Genomic DNA, 18740 nt, shown 5'->3' on the forward strand with positions numbered 1-18740 from the left:
ATGACTTTATTCCCAAAATATAACTTTCCCAACCTAATTTTCCAGAAAATACAACTTTGCTTTGTTTCTCATGACTTTACAATTTTACAATTTTCTTTAATATTTCAACTCTATTACTTAAATGACAGTATTTGTCCTCATAGTACGAGTTTATCCTTGTAAAATTGGGACTTTTTCACAATGGAATATGAACATTTTCTCCGTCGCTGTTTTTTTTTTACCATTTTTATTATTTTTTTTTATTTCAACTATGTCGGCTTTCTTGTAAATTTTCTTGTAATTCTAACTTTATTCACATAATATTTTGACTTTGTTGTACATTGTTACTTTTTCTCCAAGAATGACAACTTCTTCTATTTGGGTGGCCTAGTGGTTAGCATGTTGGCCACACAGTCAGGAGATCGAGAAGACCATGGTTCGAATCTCCGTTGTGGAGTTTGCATGTTCTCGCCGTGCGTGCGTGGGGTTTCTCCGGGTATTCCGGTTTCCTCCCACATCCAAAAACATGCATGTTAGGTAAATCCGCGACTCTTAAATTGTCCATAGGTATGAATGTGAGCGTGAATATATATGTGCCCGGCGATTGGCTGGCGACCGGTCCAGGGTGTACCCCACCTCTCGCCCGAAGTCAGCTGGGATAGACTCCAGCATACCGCTGTGACCCTAATGGGGAAAAGTGGCATAGAAAATGGATTGACAACTTTATTTGTTGCTTTGTTTTTTTCATATACAACTTTTGAATAATCTTTTGTCTTTAATATTTCAACTTGATTTTTTCTTATGATTTTTTTTCTTATGATTATTGTCATAAAATTTTGACTTGTTAAGTTACAACTTTTTTTCACAGTACTTTCACGTTATTCTTGTAAAATTACTGCTTATTTTTCCATTTTACGTGGGGCTAGACCAATGGGTTTGAGAGAAACGGGATGTTGAGAATTTTCATTTTTCAAACATGTCAGACACGTTTAAGATTGTTTGGCCTTGACTAACATTCCCAGGTGAGAGGTTTTTTTGTGTGAAAAATGTTGCATATTTTCATGGCAGGATGTCATCTTATTACAGAAGGTACAATACAACTTGCAGCCACTTCCCCCATCAAGGTGCAACAGTGCTGAAACCCCTAAGTCAAAGGTGATGAGGATGTTTCTGGTTCACTTGCAAGAGTTTCAAAATTTCACTTGAATTTTGAAGATGCGTTCTCCCTTGCTGCCCTGCATGTGTGGAAGATTGCTTTTCAAGCAGTACATTGGTTCTGAGCGAGCATGGAAGCTACTGAGAGTCAGACTGTTTGAAGTCAAGGGGAACACACACTGGAAGTGTGGCCTACCTCTCAATGCCATCAGACCTAAGCATCAGTGGTCAGAGTTGAGAGCAGCAAAGGAAACATCACACTTCATTGTTCTGTTGTTAGGGCTGGTTTAGGTATATGACATCAGCACTTTATCTGGCCACGCATATAAGATTGTTATTAACTGTTTTATATTTGTGTATTCACTCAGTTCAGGTAAAATGCAGGAGAACTGGTTTCTCATCTTTCTCTACTATCCTCAGTGGACAGAGTTTCAGCTATTACCGGTAGATGTGAGGGGAGGTGTATTCTCAGAAACCATGGCCGATTTTCAATAGCTTGGGTAGGGCGGGGCTCATGAGTACTTTACACTTTCTTCCCAGATCACTTTGGTCAAAATTCACTGTTTATTTGTGCCAGTAGAATTTATCCAGCGGTCAAACGTGCAAAACTGTAACCGGTAATCAAATGTGTCCCTGCAACCCGCATCCTCACCTCCTTGTTTACATTGACACGTGTGGATGTGTGATAATCTCATCGTCTCATTTACCAACAAAAGTCTCTGCTATAGAAAACACGCAACAGTTCCACAATGTTCTCAACAAAAACGGAGGTAATCTAGTTGGAACATAAATGAAAGTTTCTGATTGACAAGCACTTTCCAACCGCAAAACATACCCAGAGAATGCAAGTTGTGGATGACAGAGCAGACAGCGGACAATAAGGGACCCTTTGGTGGTGGTTGTTTTGCAAGCGATGCACACATTTGTGTGAATTAGTCATGTGTGTAAAAATGGCTGGATGCACCACGGTAGGTAACTGCTGGTTAAGAGATGTACGTAAATATTATTAACCTTTATTTAACCAGATAAAAACCCGTTGAGATCATCGAACAGGCCCCTTCCTGATTTTTTTTTTTTTTTACATGTTTGTCACACTTAAATGTTTGAGATCATCAAACCAATTTAAATATTAGTCAATGACCACAACTGAACACAAAATGCAGGTTTTAAATGAAACTTTTTATTAAGGGAGAAAACAAATCCAAACCTACATGGTCCTGTGTGAAAAAGTGATTGCTCCCTAAACCTAATAACTGGTTGGGCCACCCTTAGCAGCAACAAATGCAATCAAGCGTTGACTTGCAATGAATCTCTCAGAGCGCTGTGGAGGAATTTTGGCCCACTCATCTTTGCAGAATTGTTGTAATTCAGCCACACTGGAGGGGTTTCCAGAGGAACCGTCTTTTTAAGGACACGCCACAGCATCTCAATAGGATTCAGTCAGGACTTTGACTAGGCCACTCCAAAGTCTTCATTTTGTTTTTCTTTAGCCATTCAGAGGTGGACTTGCTGGTGTGTTTCCACAGCCCCAGATCATCAAATGACCACCACTGTATTTTACTGTTGGTATTTCCTGAAATGCGGCATTACTTTTATGCCAGACGTAATGGGACACACACCTTCCAAAAAGTTCAACTTTTGTCTAGTCAGACCACAGAGTATTTTCCCAAAGGTCCTGGGATCATGGCAAATTGAGATGAGCCTTAATATTTTTTTGTTCAGCAGTGATTTTTGTCTTGGAACTCTGCCATGCAGGCCCTTTTTGCCCAGTGTCTTACGGTGGAGTCATGAACACTGACCTTAACTGAGGTAAGTGAGGCCTGCAGTTCTTTGGGTGTTGTAGTGGGGTCTTTTCTGATGTTTTGGATGAGTTGTCGCTGCGCTCTTGGGGTAATTTTGGTTGGCTGGCCACTCCTGGGCAGGTTCACCACTATTCCGTGTTTTTGCTGTTTGTGGATAATAGCTCTCTCTGTGGTTTGCTGTAGTCCCAAAGCTTTCGAAATGGCTTTATAACCTTTTCCAGACTGATAGATCTCAATTAATCTCAGTTTAGTTATGTTTTAACAGGGGGGCCGGGCAATCACTTTTTCAAACAGGGCCATGTAGGTTTGGATTTTTTTTCTCCCTTCATAATAAAAAGGTTCATTTAAAAACTGCAGTTTGTGTTCAGTTGTGTTGTCACTGACAATTTATTTGATGACCTGAAACATTTAAGTGTGACAAACCTGCAAAAAAAAGAAATCAGAAAATGGGCAAACTCTTTTTCACACCACTGTATTTTGATGTTCTAAAGCGTTAAAAACTTATTAACAAACAAATTACAAAAGTTGACAAACAACATTACATAACAAGAACAAAAAATGTAGAAAGTTTCATTTTTATTACTTATATTTTTGACTGTAGTCGAGCAGACATGAGTGGAGACATGCCAGTTGGGCCTGTTGCAAAAAAGTTAGCTCAATTATTCTTAATTAATACCCCTTTTTTTCATGTTGTCATGGTGTATGGTAGAAGTGGATTTACAAAAATGTAAAAGAAAGAGCAAAGACTGAATATTAACATTAATAATCTCAGCAGAGATGCAGTTTTTTTCTTGAAATATACAGTATCTAACTGCTTAGCTCATGTACATTTGTTAGTTCACAAAATATCAAAGTGGCCCTTGCATTCTTTCATTTTTCAGTATGTGGCCCTCGCTTGGACACCCCTGGCATATTGTGTGTGTGTGTGTGTGTGTGTGTAACAGCATATTTATGTGATTGCTCCAACATTTTTGCATTGGTATCTCATATTTAAGTAAATAGGCCTTATTGGCTTAGTAGTGCTGTAAGCCACTTTGTGTCACATGTTTGATTCAATAATCGGACACACCAGCTTGTGTATATGGCAAGTTTATCGACATTTTCTAAAGTAGCTTACTTCTGGCTTAGTTGTCCAACTCTTGGCTTCCTTCTCCATCATTACTGGTTCCACCATCACTAATGCAGCACAGGGGTTAACGTGTCCGTCCTCATCTATTTTGTTAGAGCAGATTAACCACTAAATCTAATACTAACATCCAGTTTCGTGATACACTTCTGTCTCACATGCACATCATTTTTAATCTTTCTGCATACATAGATCCTACGTCTTTGTTGACCCTATTTATTATTCTGCAGAAACAAAAAAATATATATAAATCTTGAATTCATTGTTTATCCAGAGGCTTTCATTTAGTCCAGGATGCACTCCGCCCATTTCCAAAGTCAGTTTGGATAGGCTCCAGTTCACCCGTGACCATGCACAGGATAAGTCATTGAAAATTAATGTAACAAAAAAAAGAGCATCAGCTTGCTGAAGCAGAGTAGACACCGGTATGTATTTCCACAGTTGTCCACTGGAGGACAGTGCAGCACTATCTGAGAACACCAGTACGGGATTTATAAAACGTCAGCATTGGACTTGATACTGTTGTTTCTGTGCAGAAAAATGTACTATATGCACAGTGGAACATCTCGTGGATATTTAAACATGCTGTCCTTAATTTTTTAAAATTGAAATATTTTTGTTTTACATGACTTGTTTTGTACTTAATTTTATATAGTACATGTTTCTTAGTGCAGGCATGACACCACAAGAGCCTTTCACACATGCAATCTAGTTCTGATTGAGGTACTTTGATTATTATTATTACTGTCATAAGAGTACCAACAAACAAAAAGCCTTTTAATATTTTATCATTGGAAAAACTATTTTATAAGTATTTTAACATTATTATTATTTTATTATGATAAAAACATATAAAAATTAATTCATTTTCTGGACCGCTTGTTCTGATGCTGACATCAATCAAGAGGTGAGGTACACCTCTTACATCCCTAATATTAATAATTACCTTTGGTAAGATCATTTCAACAATAGGAATTTTCTGTCATTGTAGGGAAGATACACAAACACAATACTGGTGTTCTAAACCATCCGTCCATCCATTTTCTATACTGCCTGTCAGAGGTGTGGACTCGAGTCACGCGACTTGGACTCGAGTCAGAGTCAAGTCACACTTTTGATGACTATAGATCACCAAAGACTTGCAACTCGACTTGGACTTTGACATCAGTGACTCAGGACTTAAATCGGACTTTAGTCGAAGACTTGAAAATACTTGAGATTTCCAGTCATTGTGTTGAGTAAAATGTGTCCCCATTCGAAATATTCGAATAACGTGATAGTTATGTCATTTCCAGCAAGACAACATATTTTCCCTTTGAATGTGCCTCATTGAATGCATCTATTAAGCTCCAGTCAGGTTTAAGAACAAACAAGGAAGGCGCGCATTACATAAATCCTGAATGCTATGCCAGCATTTTTTGACTAAGTTTTGTCACACTGGTCCTATTTTATTTAAAAAATAAATCAATTCAAAATACGGGTTTGTCAAATTGAATAGATTTTTACAGTGTTCAAATTACATTTTATTTAGGAGACACTAGACAGTGCTTATAACTTGTAAAGACTCGAACATTTGAAGCCTTTGACTTGGAACATGACTCGACCGGTCTTGTCTTGATCTGACACCTGACTTGGACTTGTACGTCTTTATTTGAGGCTTGAGGCTTGACTCGAGACTTGCGATTAAAACCTTTAAAGACTGTGGGTGCGTGGCAGGGTACACCCTGGACGGGTCGCCACTCAATCTCGGGGCACACATATTGGGCGACAGTAGCTTAGGAGGTAGAGCAGGTCGCCCAGAAACCGGAAGATTGGCGGTTTGATCCTCACTCTCTGTGATGAGACACTTCACCCACCTTATCTCCAGTGCTAGCCACAATGAAGTGAATTCATGTCTGGTGGTGGTCAGAGAGACCGTAGGTGCGAATTGGCAGCCACGTTTCATTCAGTCCACCCTAGGGTAGCTGTGGATACAGATGTAGATTACCACCACCAGAGCGTGACTGAGGAGTGAATGAATAATAGGTTCACTTCACTGTGAAGCAATTTGGGTACCTAGAAAAGCTTTATAAAACACAGACTGCTGCAAGTGAGCGTTATGAGTAACATTACTGTTCCTGTAATGTTTGGTGAGACACACAATGACCAGACTTCATCACTGGAACAAGCTTTTATTGCAGGTTTGAATGATCTCACCACAGGCACAATAATCCCTAATAAAAACGTGGACTACTGTTGCGGCCATTACCCATGCAAAGCTGAAACTCAACTCTGAACCCCCAAACTTCCTGTCCGCCCATCACCTAGTTCCCCTAGGGAACACATTTACAGTAACACACACAAGTCTTATGTCTGAAATGGCTTATTTACTCTTATGTCTACTGTATTGGGTAATACCAGTGTAAAGGTGACTATAGGGGTGTTATTTCATGTCTAGAGGGTTCTAATAATGTTTTAAAAACATATTTAAAAGGTTGTCAACAGGTTTTCGATGCTCAAAATATTATATTTATAAAGAAAGAATCTTACTTTGTGGAAATTCACAATTAACTGCAATAAACGAGGGATTACCATAATTCACGTTTGTTAATATTTTTATTTTATATACTTCTTAGTCCCATTTATTAATTGTTTTATGAACTGGAAATCATTTGAGGTCTTACCGTTTTATTTGTATTGTAGCCTATATGAGGTACATGCGTCATATCCTTTGATATTTTGATGTAAAAGTCTGACTTTCTGTTGAGCTTGCATATACAGTCTAATCCTTCATCTTGGCAGTCAAATTCATTCATTCATTCAGCAGAGCATAAAAACATCTTTATTGCATCTGAGTTGTTGCTATATCTAGCTTTAGCTAGCACCGCTATTCATGTAGTTCAATAAAAACAACAAACAAAAAAAACAGTGGCTTGTCCTCTCTGCAGAAGCATGGCAGCGACAAGCACCTTCCAGCTCACATACTCGCCTCCCCTTCAAGGTGAGGTTGAGTACTGCAGCACCTCAGCGTGTGACATTCCTCTCTGATTAGCAAGAATAATGATGTCACACTTACATTAATGACATCACACGGGCCATAGAAAGTCATGGTGTAGAATAAATGCCTATTATTTATTTACGTAATATAATTTTTTCATTCCGGTTTATGGTTTAATTCATTTGAACATGCATACATTTACACCGGAGTACATCACTTAGTACAATTTGCAGTTCCACATATCCTAAAAGGAGTAGAAATAATCTGACAGGTGAGGCTGTGCGTTCTCCCATGACCGCATGTCACTGCATCAGTTGTATGCTAGAGTTCACTTTTTGACCCTTCAAGGCCACTGTATTTCTCAGTCAAGGCACAGACAGGAAAAATAGTCCAAGTTGCCTTCTTTATTGGCCAGACTCATTTTTGAACAAATATGCATGATAACAAAGGAGGACAGCGGTGTTCCAACTTCATTCAAATAGACTATTTCGGGTGTTGCGCATCCTGTGGTCCAACTACATTGCTATTAATTAATTCAGACCTCAAATACTTTATTCCCCAGGCAGGTTAAAGTCCTGACCCTGCAATGTAGCAAGAAGCCGAGGGTGAAAAAGTGGTTGAGAAAGAAAAGAGGGAAGGACAGGCTGGCCATTGTGACTGCTGGAGGATGGAGCCTAAGGAATAAGAGGGCCTTTTGTCCTTGAACGTGAGGGTCTCTCTACCAGTTTAGGAAAGGCAGCAGTAGCAGCTGTCCTGCTTGACCGACTCTGATGAAGCAGCAGATTCTCGCCTTCATGAATCATACCGCGCCGTCCTCCTCCTCCTCCTCCTCCTCAGCTCCCACCTGGACTCCTTTTCATAAAGAGAAGGGATTCCTCCTTGTAGGTTTCTTTCTTCAGAGACGAGGCAATCAGACTGTTGAACATGCAGAGGAAGATGAGACATTTTAAATTAGTGTTAGCACTGGGATAGTGAATGAAGGGGGAAATGACATTTTTCATTTTCCACAATGAAATGCAGTACATTGAATTCTTTGAGCATGACAAGACAGAGAAGTAACTAATGGAACAGGATCAGACGTGGTGCCTATGCGTTGTCTGTAATGAGGAATTTAAAGGTGTACGGTGCTCTGCCATTCAATCACTCGCACCCTGTCGCTGTCACCAGCTCGACAGCAGCCACAAGACTGAAGAGCCTCGCACTGCTTCAGCAGTCATCCAAAAGATGTTTTGACTGCCTGCTAAACCAAGTGTTAGCAACATAGTGCGAAACAGTCTGGTATGTCCATTAATTGCAGAAATTGTTCGTAATTTGCTTGGCAGACAGAAGCCTTTCACACGCCCCCGATTTGAAATACTGTTGAGAATAATATAATATTTATTATTTATGAGTGATGTATGCTATCTTGAAAAAGTAAGTCAAATATGGTTTTGTCTAAATGAAGGTGATCTTATGGTTCCCGTTTTCGTATCATATAGCTTGTACCAGGGGTGCAACGAGCAATTCTCGGCCCCCCTCCTTACACAGCACCCGTGGCCAAAAGTACTCATCAAAAAATGACAAAAATTTACAGTCGGTATCGGACGATTTCACTAATGGATGATCGTTATCGGAATCAGCAGCATAAAACCCTGATCGGAGCATCCCTAATATATACTACATACATACAGTATACTGTATATACAGTGTGTGTATGTGTGTGTCCGAAAATATCGACCACCGATAATTATCAACCCGATATTGACATAAAAATACTGCATATTATACAGTATACATAAATTATATATATGTATATATTATAGATATCGGCCAACATCAGGATCGTTTTTTTCCCCTACATTGAAAGCCGCTATAGAGTTTATACCGTCAACGTCGCAGAATTACAACATCAACAACATTCAATCACGTAGTTAATACGGTGCCGCTTACAAGCCTGGGAGGAAGTAACTATAGAAAATGGATGGATGGATTGTTGACGTATTGACAGGACCTGGGCCTCAGCCTGGGAAAGCCCGTGCACTTAGATCAGTTTAACTTAATGTATAGGCAAGGCAAGGCAAATTAATTTATAGAGAACAATTCATACACAAGGTAATTGAAAGTGCGTAACAGAAAAGAAGAAAATGACTTCATAAAATAATTCGATAAAAACACAAAATCTTTCTAAAATCATTACATAAAATTCCACAAATCATTCCATAAAACAAAACAAATGTAAATGAAAAGCGTAGGTAAAATACTTTCATTTGTCATATGCACAGTTGAAGAGGAGTGTTTTCAGCGTAGATTTGAACATTGCCAAAATTGAGGATTGTCGCACATCTTCTGCAAGACTGTTACAGATTTTTGCAGCATAAAACTGAAACGCAGCCTCACTGTGTTTAGTCCTGACTCTGGGCACCCGCAGGAGACCACTCCCTGAGCTTCTCAGAGCCCAAGATGGTTCATGTGACTCAACATGTCAGAGATGCACTTTGGTGCAAGACCATGAAAAGACGAGCAATAGCACACAATAGCGATACAAGAGCTGGAACAGCATCTTTCAGAAGGGATCAGAAATGATGCTTTCGCAGAGATCGACAAACCCAGAAGTTTTGATTGCTGCAGTGTTGTAGAAGATCACAATACTGTATATTGAGAGTTGTTTTTAAAAGTTGTCCTCTCATGTTGATGAATTGGGTCAAACATTAGTAACAGAGTTACACAGCCTTTCTATATTGTTATGAATTAATCACATAAGCTCAGTGTCTAAAACTGGTAGTGCTGGCTAGCCCAGTCTAATTTGGTTTTTGGATACACCTAATAAAATGAGTGGTGTGTTGAGATGGAAACATCCTAAAATCACACTTCAATCACAAGACGAGCAGATTTTATTTAAATATGGTATGTGCATACATTGAAACACACACACTAAACTGTAATTCTAAATCTTCCATTTATTCCCTCTTCGTTTACACCTGAACGATCTTTATCCCACAATGTTATCTTAACCTCATATGCTTTCTCTCACTAGGACAGGCTGCTATCTTCTGATACTAATATACCATATTATGCATAGACGCACTTAAACTATAGGCTGCAGGCGTCAAACGGCGTAGCATGTAAACACAACAATATGTCACGAAAGGTTTTGTTCAGTCTTCAAACGGCAATAATGATAACTGTTGTATTTGTGGACTAGCATATCATTTAGAAACACGAGGTAGTGACATGATCACAATATGCCACAGTAATTTCAACTTCAGTGCTCGGGCATAAAGAAAACCTGTCAAGCACTGGAAGGCCCGATTCCCATGAACAAAAATATACTTTACTGTTACTATTATTAACACTGTTTTGACATAATTGTAGTCTTAGGACTGCATCGTGCAAGTGGTGGATACTGAAGTGCATTTATTAGAGTTCTGACAACACCAGGGAGCTGTTTTTTCCCCCCTCCTCTCCAGTGAATAATCATTAGAAACAAATACATGCTGAGTTCTGCATATTTGCTTCATTAGCTTAATATGAAATATAAAATTTTGTATTTATTTAATGACATGCTAATATGAAATGTAATGTTTCTTGTTTTTGTGTACTTTGTATACATATTTAATTGAGAATTTGTTAATTGGATGACTGGGAGCGACATTACGGCCAGACCTCAGAACAACAATCAGCATGTGTGGGTTTAAAATAAATACTGTATGTGAAATGTGCTGCAAGTGTTCAAGGCCAGTGATAGAAATGTACAGAATTTGTTAACTCATTCAATCCCAGCCATTTTCCAAAAGACAACCCCTTCAGTACCAGCAATTTTAGACAATTTTGACTGATCTTTCAAGGCACACAGAATATTGTGTATACAGCCGCACGGTGGCCGAGTGGTTGGCATGTTGGCCACGGGAAGACCTGGGCTTGAATCTCTGCTTGGGCATCTCTGTGTGGCGTTTGCATGTTCTCACAAAAGATACATTTTAAGCGTAACCTTCAGTTTGACGCAAGTATTTTTTGCTTTTGTGACAGCTCAAATATCTAAACAACTATACCGACATATACAACACAAAAAAGGGCTTGTTTTACAATTTATTTACTAATATAGCACCATGAATTATTTGCAGTTTTCACATTTGGAACTAAACTATGTGTGTGCATGTGCATGCATTAAAATTTCCCTGCCCGAAGTCAGCTGGGATAGGCTCCAGCATACCCCCGCGACCCTAAAGAGGAGAAGCGGTATAGAAAATGGATGGATGGATGGATGGATGGTAACCTTCTGTATGCTCCACTCCTCCACGCTCTCTCACTTCCTTCTTCCTGTCATGTGTGATGTTTCCCTTCACATGATCTCTGCCGAGCTCTCGTTCGATGCACTTCTGCCACCTTGTGGTTGTTTTTATGGCTTAAAATTGCCTCTCGCGTAAAAAACCCCCGTAAAAGACGTACGGGTTTCTAAAAACGTTTAACCACGTCTTTGGTGTTGAATGAGTTAATTTGCAAGTAAGATGGAATACTTAAATCATTTTGGCTTATATACGTACAGTAAGATCTCCTCCCGTCTTATCCAAGGATAGATACATGTTTTTGTCCCCACTTATGCTTATGTCGCAGCCTTGAGTTGTTACATTCCCAGTCAGCGATATAAACATAGTATACTCAAAAGATGTTTCCTTCCATCAACCAAATTATGTACAAAACAAGCACACACGCGCGCACACACAACCACTCAAGTGAACAGAATATAGTCTGGCGCACACACATGCATTGTCCCATTGGTATACTAGTATTAGCAAGTAAATAGACACTCATATGGATGTTCTCAAAAAGCTTGCAAATTCCATTACGCTATAAAACTCTCCAAAAAGGATTTGGGTTAATTTAGTAAACACAGGGTCATAGCTGCCACCAAAGCTGAGAGGGAGCGAGGCTTGTGTGCATGAGCATCTGTGTGTGTGTGTGTGTGTGTGTGTGTGTGTGTGTGTGTGTGTGTGTGTGTGAGAGAGAGAAACGCTGACTGTGTGAAGCACAGAGTCCTTGCTGCAGCAGCAGGCTAAAGCCAGCCACTCTCCAGAGATAGCGCTTCTTTCTCATTTGCTCTGGCCCTATTTTAATAATAGCTGTGCATAAGTAATTTCTAAAAGGCCAAGCAGGCACACGGGCGCGGGTGGGGGGGAAATTAAACTCATTTTATCTGTGAGCAGGTGGATTTCTATTTATCATTAACATGCATAGAATTTGCACAATGTTATTTCTTGCTGCTGCTACTGATGGAACGTCATCCAAATAATGTCGGCGGAGGGTCTGCCTCTTTTTTTTTTTTTTTTTTTTGCTTCTGCAGGAGTGAAATCCATAGATAAAAGTAGTACATTTTTTTTTTTTGCTTTGCAATTTTCTGCAAAACTAATTTAGGAAGCTTCTTATTACAGTTCAGCCTCATTTGGTTTGCATTAAACGGGCACAGGAACGACGTGGGGATTTCTGCCAGATTTCCAGGAGATGCTCCAACATTTGCTCTTATATCATTAGTAACGCCCCTCCCCCCTCTTCTTACAGCGGCCTTTTTCTTCTTTCAACTGGTATTAAACAATCTCTACTCATTACTGGCCCAATAATAAAACTGGAATACATTTGACTTCCTGATTTATATCATATCAAAATATTGGAATGTAAAATGTGTAATTTTAAGCGCATAATATGAAGGTAATCATTTTTAGTCATTCTGTGTCATTTTTGCATAATTCAAATACAGGCTCTATATGTGCTGTTCCTATTCATGTACAGTTATATACAAATGAGGTCTTAACACTTAATGTATTACTGTTCCTGTAAATGTGCTGTATGTAGTCCTAAATCCCTGACCAGAGCCGACCCTACCCGTTATGGCACCCTAGGCGAGATTTTACATGGCACCTCGCTCTGTAATACGCTTACAAAAGAAATGGAATAGCATTGCTTTGACCGTCTTTTAATTTGTAACCTAACATTGTCACTGAATTTACACGCGTAAAAATTATAGATCAATTACGAGAAATCGGAAATACAAAATAAATAACCTTACCTCAAAATAAATTCCTGTAAATCAGTCAGTAAATAAAAAAAAATAAATGAGAAATACAACAGCATCAAACAATTTACCATCATTTCCGGTGTATAAGCCGCTAGTTTTTCTCACGCTTAGTGATGCGGCTAATTTATGGTGACGTTCTAGTCTCACCAAATATCGTATACTTCAAAACAGCCATTTAGTGCTTCAAGCACACACCCTCATCACGGAAAACACATGAAGAAATGCATACGATGCAGCTTTCACGTTAAAGGCGATGGACCTAGCAACATTTGCTGAAGTCTGCCGGTGGGGTGTTATTTAATGTTATTTCAGGTTTTCGAGTTCTAATTCTACTTTGCGGAAATTCACGGTCGATTCTGGAACAAATTAACTGCGATAAACGAGGGATTACTGTAATTATAGTGAAGGTGATTTTTTTTCCACTTGTCACGCCCTTAGCATTTGCTTACATTGGATAATGGGCCAATCGACTATGCCCCAGACACTCAATTTATGTGGCATAAAACAAAACAAAAAAAATACACCTTCACTCGATAGTGTTTTTTATTAAATTGTTTTATGGCCTATTATTAGTCTAAAATATGCATATTTAAGCAAATTTTACACATTGTAAGCATAAATTTAGCATTCTCAAGCATAAAAATGGCTAAATGAACTGAAATAAAAAAGTATAAGGCATTAAGAGATGATGAAATGTAGTATTCTACACTGGTCACTAGGTGTCACTAGTAACACATGCACCAGGCTTGATCCCCGGAACAACAGGCTTTTATTGCAGGTTTGAATTATATCACAACAGGCACAATAATAACGTAATAATAATCGCAATCTTAATCATAATAATAACACAGGCGTCTGTTGTGGCCTTAATCCAGCTAGAACTCAACTCTGAACCCCTGACGTCACTTCCTATCCACACGGCTGGAACACATATTTTGTAACACACGAGAACTTATTGGCTTATTTTCTCTGATTGTATCTACTATATTGGGTAATACTGTAAAGGTACACTTGAGGTTTGTAATCATGTTAAAAAAAGGAATTTAGAAGGTCGTAAACAGGGTTTCTATACTGTAACTACGAAAATATTTCATTTGCACTTTGTAGAAATTCGCTTATCATGGTCGGGCCTGGAACCAGTCAACAGCGATAAACGAGGGATTACTGTATTTGAGAAGTGGGAACAACTTTATAAGAGTCAACAATTTCTTCTGGCATTATTTTGTATTTGACTGTTTGGAGTTTATGTGATTTTTAACTGGAACACATAAAGATGGACCCAAAGAGCACATTATCGGCTTGATCCAAAGTGATCTTTCAGTGTGGTCCGTTCATATTCTTTCTCCGTCTGCATACGTCCATGTCCTGTTAAGGTTCAGCATCACATGAGACACGCAAAGGAGGATCACGGGAGATATGTCTGCAGGGAGGATTAGATGCGCTGTGACCAGTCATTCACGCCAGTGTTTACTGTGCTGAGGAGCGAGATGATGATGTGTGTGCCTGCACGACAAACATCAGCATGGCGGCTCATGGCAGATCACAGCTCTGACAGCCAGCCAAGCAGGCAGGCAGTCAACCATTGTTTTGTAATGTGTTTCACTCTGCCAGTGCTGATCCTTGCTAAGGTACTTACCACACCATTGTTGTCTAAGTATGCTATTTTCTGGCTGGGCACCTCCACTATAGAATAGGGCGCTTTTTTTCCCCCCTCAAAAGAGAGGTTTGTTACAGTGAGCGTCATGCTAATCCTGCTGTGTGATATGTATATGTGTCAACACAGAAAGAGAGAGTCTTAGTCCCTCTGAGAAATGGTATGAATAACAGAAAGACAGATCCCATTCACCAGAGGCTGTCCTCCATGACACCAAATTACTGTGTATCAAAATAAGACAAGAGCTGTAATAAGAAAAGTTTGAAAATATTTCATTTTACTGTATATGCCTTGACTATATACAGTACACTGTATACACACACATATAAAGTACATTTAATACATTTTAATAGTCTCAGAGCAATAGCATTTTGGAATTTGTCGCTAGTCTTCAAAAATAACTAATGGTTCCCCTTTCTACCCTGTGTACATTTTTACGAGATTCTAAACATGGTTTTTAGCAGTATTAGAGCCCTTTAGACATGAAATAACACACCTTTACACTCATATTGCCCAATGTAGTAAAGATAAAAATCGAAAATAAGACATCTTAAACATAGGCTAAACATAGGCTCACGTGTACTTCCTGCAGTGGCTATTCTCTCATCAATGTAACGTTACTGACACCTAGTGACCAGTGTAGAATACTACTGTAATGGGGCTGCTTGTGGTTAAGGAGAGAATCATGCCACTGATGCACTTCAACCGCTTTATTATCAAGCGGAGAACACATATGCAGTGAACATTCACACAGGAGCTGCTGTCAGCCACAATGCACGCTAGTCACCCGCACATTTTCCACACTTAGCGAAATAAAGTCAACTCTAGCTAGCTGACGTCACACCCGTCACTTCCCAGGCCCCGCCCCTTAAAGGCACTCACGACAAATCACAGATATTACACTACATATCAGGTCTTTTGTATGCCTTATATTTGTATTTTCATTCATTTAGCCATTTTTATGCTTGAAAATGCTTAATTTAGACCAAGAATACGCACAATTTGCTTAAATATGCATATTTTTGACTACTAAAAGGCCGTATTGTGAAAAACCGTGATAGAGTGAGGGCGTGATGTTCGAACCGCAATGTAGTGAGGAACAACTATACTCAGAGAAAACCCCCCCACACACACGGGGAGAATATATGCACAAAGATGCGCCAACAGGGATTTGAACCTAAATAATTCATTATCATTTTTAAAATTCATTTTCAAAAGCTATTTGTTTGGTATGCCACCACATGTATGTACTTATAAAGAGTCAGTCCTTCAATGAAAAGTGGGGAATATTTTTGCTTGAGGTAAATTGGAATAGGTAAATGAAATAAAGTATACAGGGGAACCTCGGTTAGCGTATTTTTGGTTTACGTCCAAAGTGGACAAAAAATGTTGCCTCGGTTTGCATACGTTTCCCGGTTCAATATGTTGGGTGTCTCGTTGTGTTATAAATACGCCGTGCAAGTCCAACTGTGTTCGTAACGTATTTTCATCACAAAATGTCCTTGTTCGCATTGTGTTACTATGGAAGCCAGAACTATGAAGCCATCTATGATGGCAGTGGTTGACGTTGTAGTTCTTTGCTAACACAGTTACGGCCAAAAGTCTCTGCTTTTCTTCCCGATCCCGGCTAAAAAATAACCAAAAATGGAGCCAATCAAAATTACAAGTGCCAGCATTGTCATAATGAAGGCGAGGAACAGTATTGAATTAAAAAATAACACGTAGCAAAGTATGAAAGTGTCATGCGTGTGGATAACTCTTCACCTCCTCCCCCACTGCTTGTCATCCCTGTCTTTGTCAGCAAAGGTCTTCAATCAAGGTAAAAGTGACGATAAAAGTTCATTGAACCCTTTCTTCCTTAGCTTCTAACAAAGAAGCTAGCTTGCTCACAAAATGGCAACTGGAACCGAAAGTCAGCTGTGAAGCCCGTATATTATGTCATCAGCGGTTGAGTTTTATAGTTTTACACGCATCAAACAATTTGAAATAAATATAAATGATGAACGAAAGCGATAAATGAACATTTAAGGTTACTTTCACAAAGACACGGTATGACAGTGAGACACAACAAAGCGCCATCTTCCTGTTTTGTCATGAGCTAATGCTAATTCAATTCAGTAGTGTTTCTCACCCTCTTCATCCCAGTGCTGGTATTTTGAAACTTTCTTTGGCTCCATTTTGGGTTATTGAAGTGAGAAACATTATTGAATTCAAGAGCTAAGTCATGGCAAAACAGGAAAGTGGTGTCGTTTCTTCGCTGCCACACCGTGTCTTTAGCAACGCTCACATCAAGAATCACGTCTTCAGTGAAGGTAAAAGTAACCTGAAATGTTCATTTATCTCTTTCATTCATCATTTATATGTATTTATATGCATTTTGTATTGTTTTCTGCATGTCAAAACATGTTTTGTGTTAACATTTTTGGCTTTCTGGAATGAATTAAAGGGAAAATTGATTCAGTTAGTGTCAGTTTCGATTAGAATCGCACCTTCTGGAACAAATTAATGATGCTAACCAGGGTTCCACTGTATAATAATTGCATTCGATTGTCTGTTTCTGCAGCATTTTCTCTTATGGAACGTATAATTCCTCTAAGATATTTTATTTTCCAACTTCTGTGTGCATATTTCATGTGCCCATCCCGAAGGTGCAACATAAAATCTGTGGGAGCATTAATAAGCCAAGAATAGAAACATATTTGAACCCTGGTCCTCCACTAAGTAGATTATAAACATTTAGTTTAGCATGTTATCATAATATCCTGCACACTGCAAAACTTCTGTGGGCCAATTTTTCTCCAAGTGCAGTGGAAGATCATAGTTAATTCAGCTGCGGTATGGTAATGTAGAGGTCCATATCAGTGCCAGCATCACACATACTAACAAGCTTAGCATAAGCCCAGCCTGGAATGGTATGAGGTTTGAATTTCTGGAACCAGTGCGGTCTCTGCAGCCAAATCTCACTTCAGCAGAAACTGGTGGGCCAATTCCTCTGCTTAAAAAAATTAGTGCTAGTGCATGTATATTTTTTGCAAGGACAGGAGGTTTGGCACCTCGCAAGAAAAAATGCACTGCATGTAAAAAAAAAAAATAGTTTAAGGATGGCAGAAATCGTCTTGAGAAGGCTAATCAGCTGGCAACTCTGAAAAGCCTGTAATGTGTATTAAGAGATTTATGCAGGGCGTCGAGGTAAAGCCTTGCAACATTGTTGACTCATTTAAAGATGCCAACATCTCAACTTTGTGCACTGTTAACAAATGCACACATCTTAAGATGGTGTACGCTGCACTTCTCCTCTCTCTGTAAATCACAGTGTATCTGCTATAAGCATGTTATGCCTCGGGGCTCATCAGCACCCATGTGATCCTGGGCAAGGCTGCCACTGTGAGACAACATGCTAAATCCTGTTTGTGTGACTTGGCCGCTCTCAGCTCTTAGACTAATCTAACCAGCCTCAACACCCAGTACTGCAGAGGTGTGATCCGAAAAGAGAGGGTGAAAAGTCCAGGGGAACAGAGGAGGGGAAGAAGCTCCGTGTGTTGGCAACGTTCTAAATTTACCATGATTTGCAGACAGCAGGGTCATTTTCCAACACAAAATGTGTAATATTCTTGCAAATGGTTAACAAATAATTACATTACCAGGTGACAAAGACTTGACAAAGTAAAGTGACATTTTTCCCCATTCAAAATAATGCAAATAGAAATCATGTGTTCTAGTGTTCCATTATGCAAAGTGACTACAGATGTCCTCACATGTCATTTATGGAAATTTTTGTTATGATAAAACATTCTTCCATCCATCCATCCAGTCATGCATCCATTTTCTATGCCACTTATCCTCACTGGAGTCACGGGGGTATGCTGGAGCCTATCCCAGCTGACTTTGGGCGAGAGGCAGGGTAACAAGTAACATGCTTCAGCTGGAGTCTACTGCTTCAAATGTGAAGCCACTTCATTGTAACTTGCAGTGTATCGTCTTCTACTTCCTCTTTTAACACT

General features: G+C 39.3%; 1 protein-coding gene across 1 annotated transcript in view; it reads left to right on the plus strand.

The window, feature by feature from the left end:
* ttc14 (tetratricopeptide repeat domain 14) overlaps positions 1–18740 on the plus strand; it is a 37575-nt gene that overhangs the window by 12561 nt on the left and 6274 nt on the right. The gene's annotated exons all lie outside the window — the stretch shown is intronic.

Source organism: Dunckerocampus dactyliophorus, chromosome 10 (genome assembly GCF_027744805.1).
Source record: "Dunckerocampus dactyliophorus isolate RoL2022-P2 chromosome 10, RoL_Ddac_1.1, whole genome shotgun sequence".
NCBI classification, from domain to species: Eukaryota; Metazoa; Chordata; class Actinopteri; order Syngnathiformes; family Syngnathidae; genus Dunckerocampus; species Dunckerocampus dactyliophorus.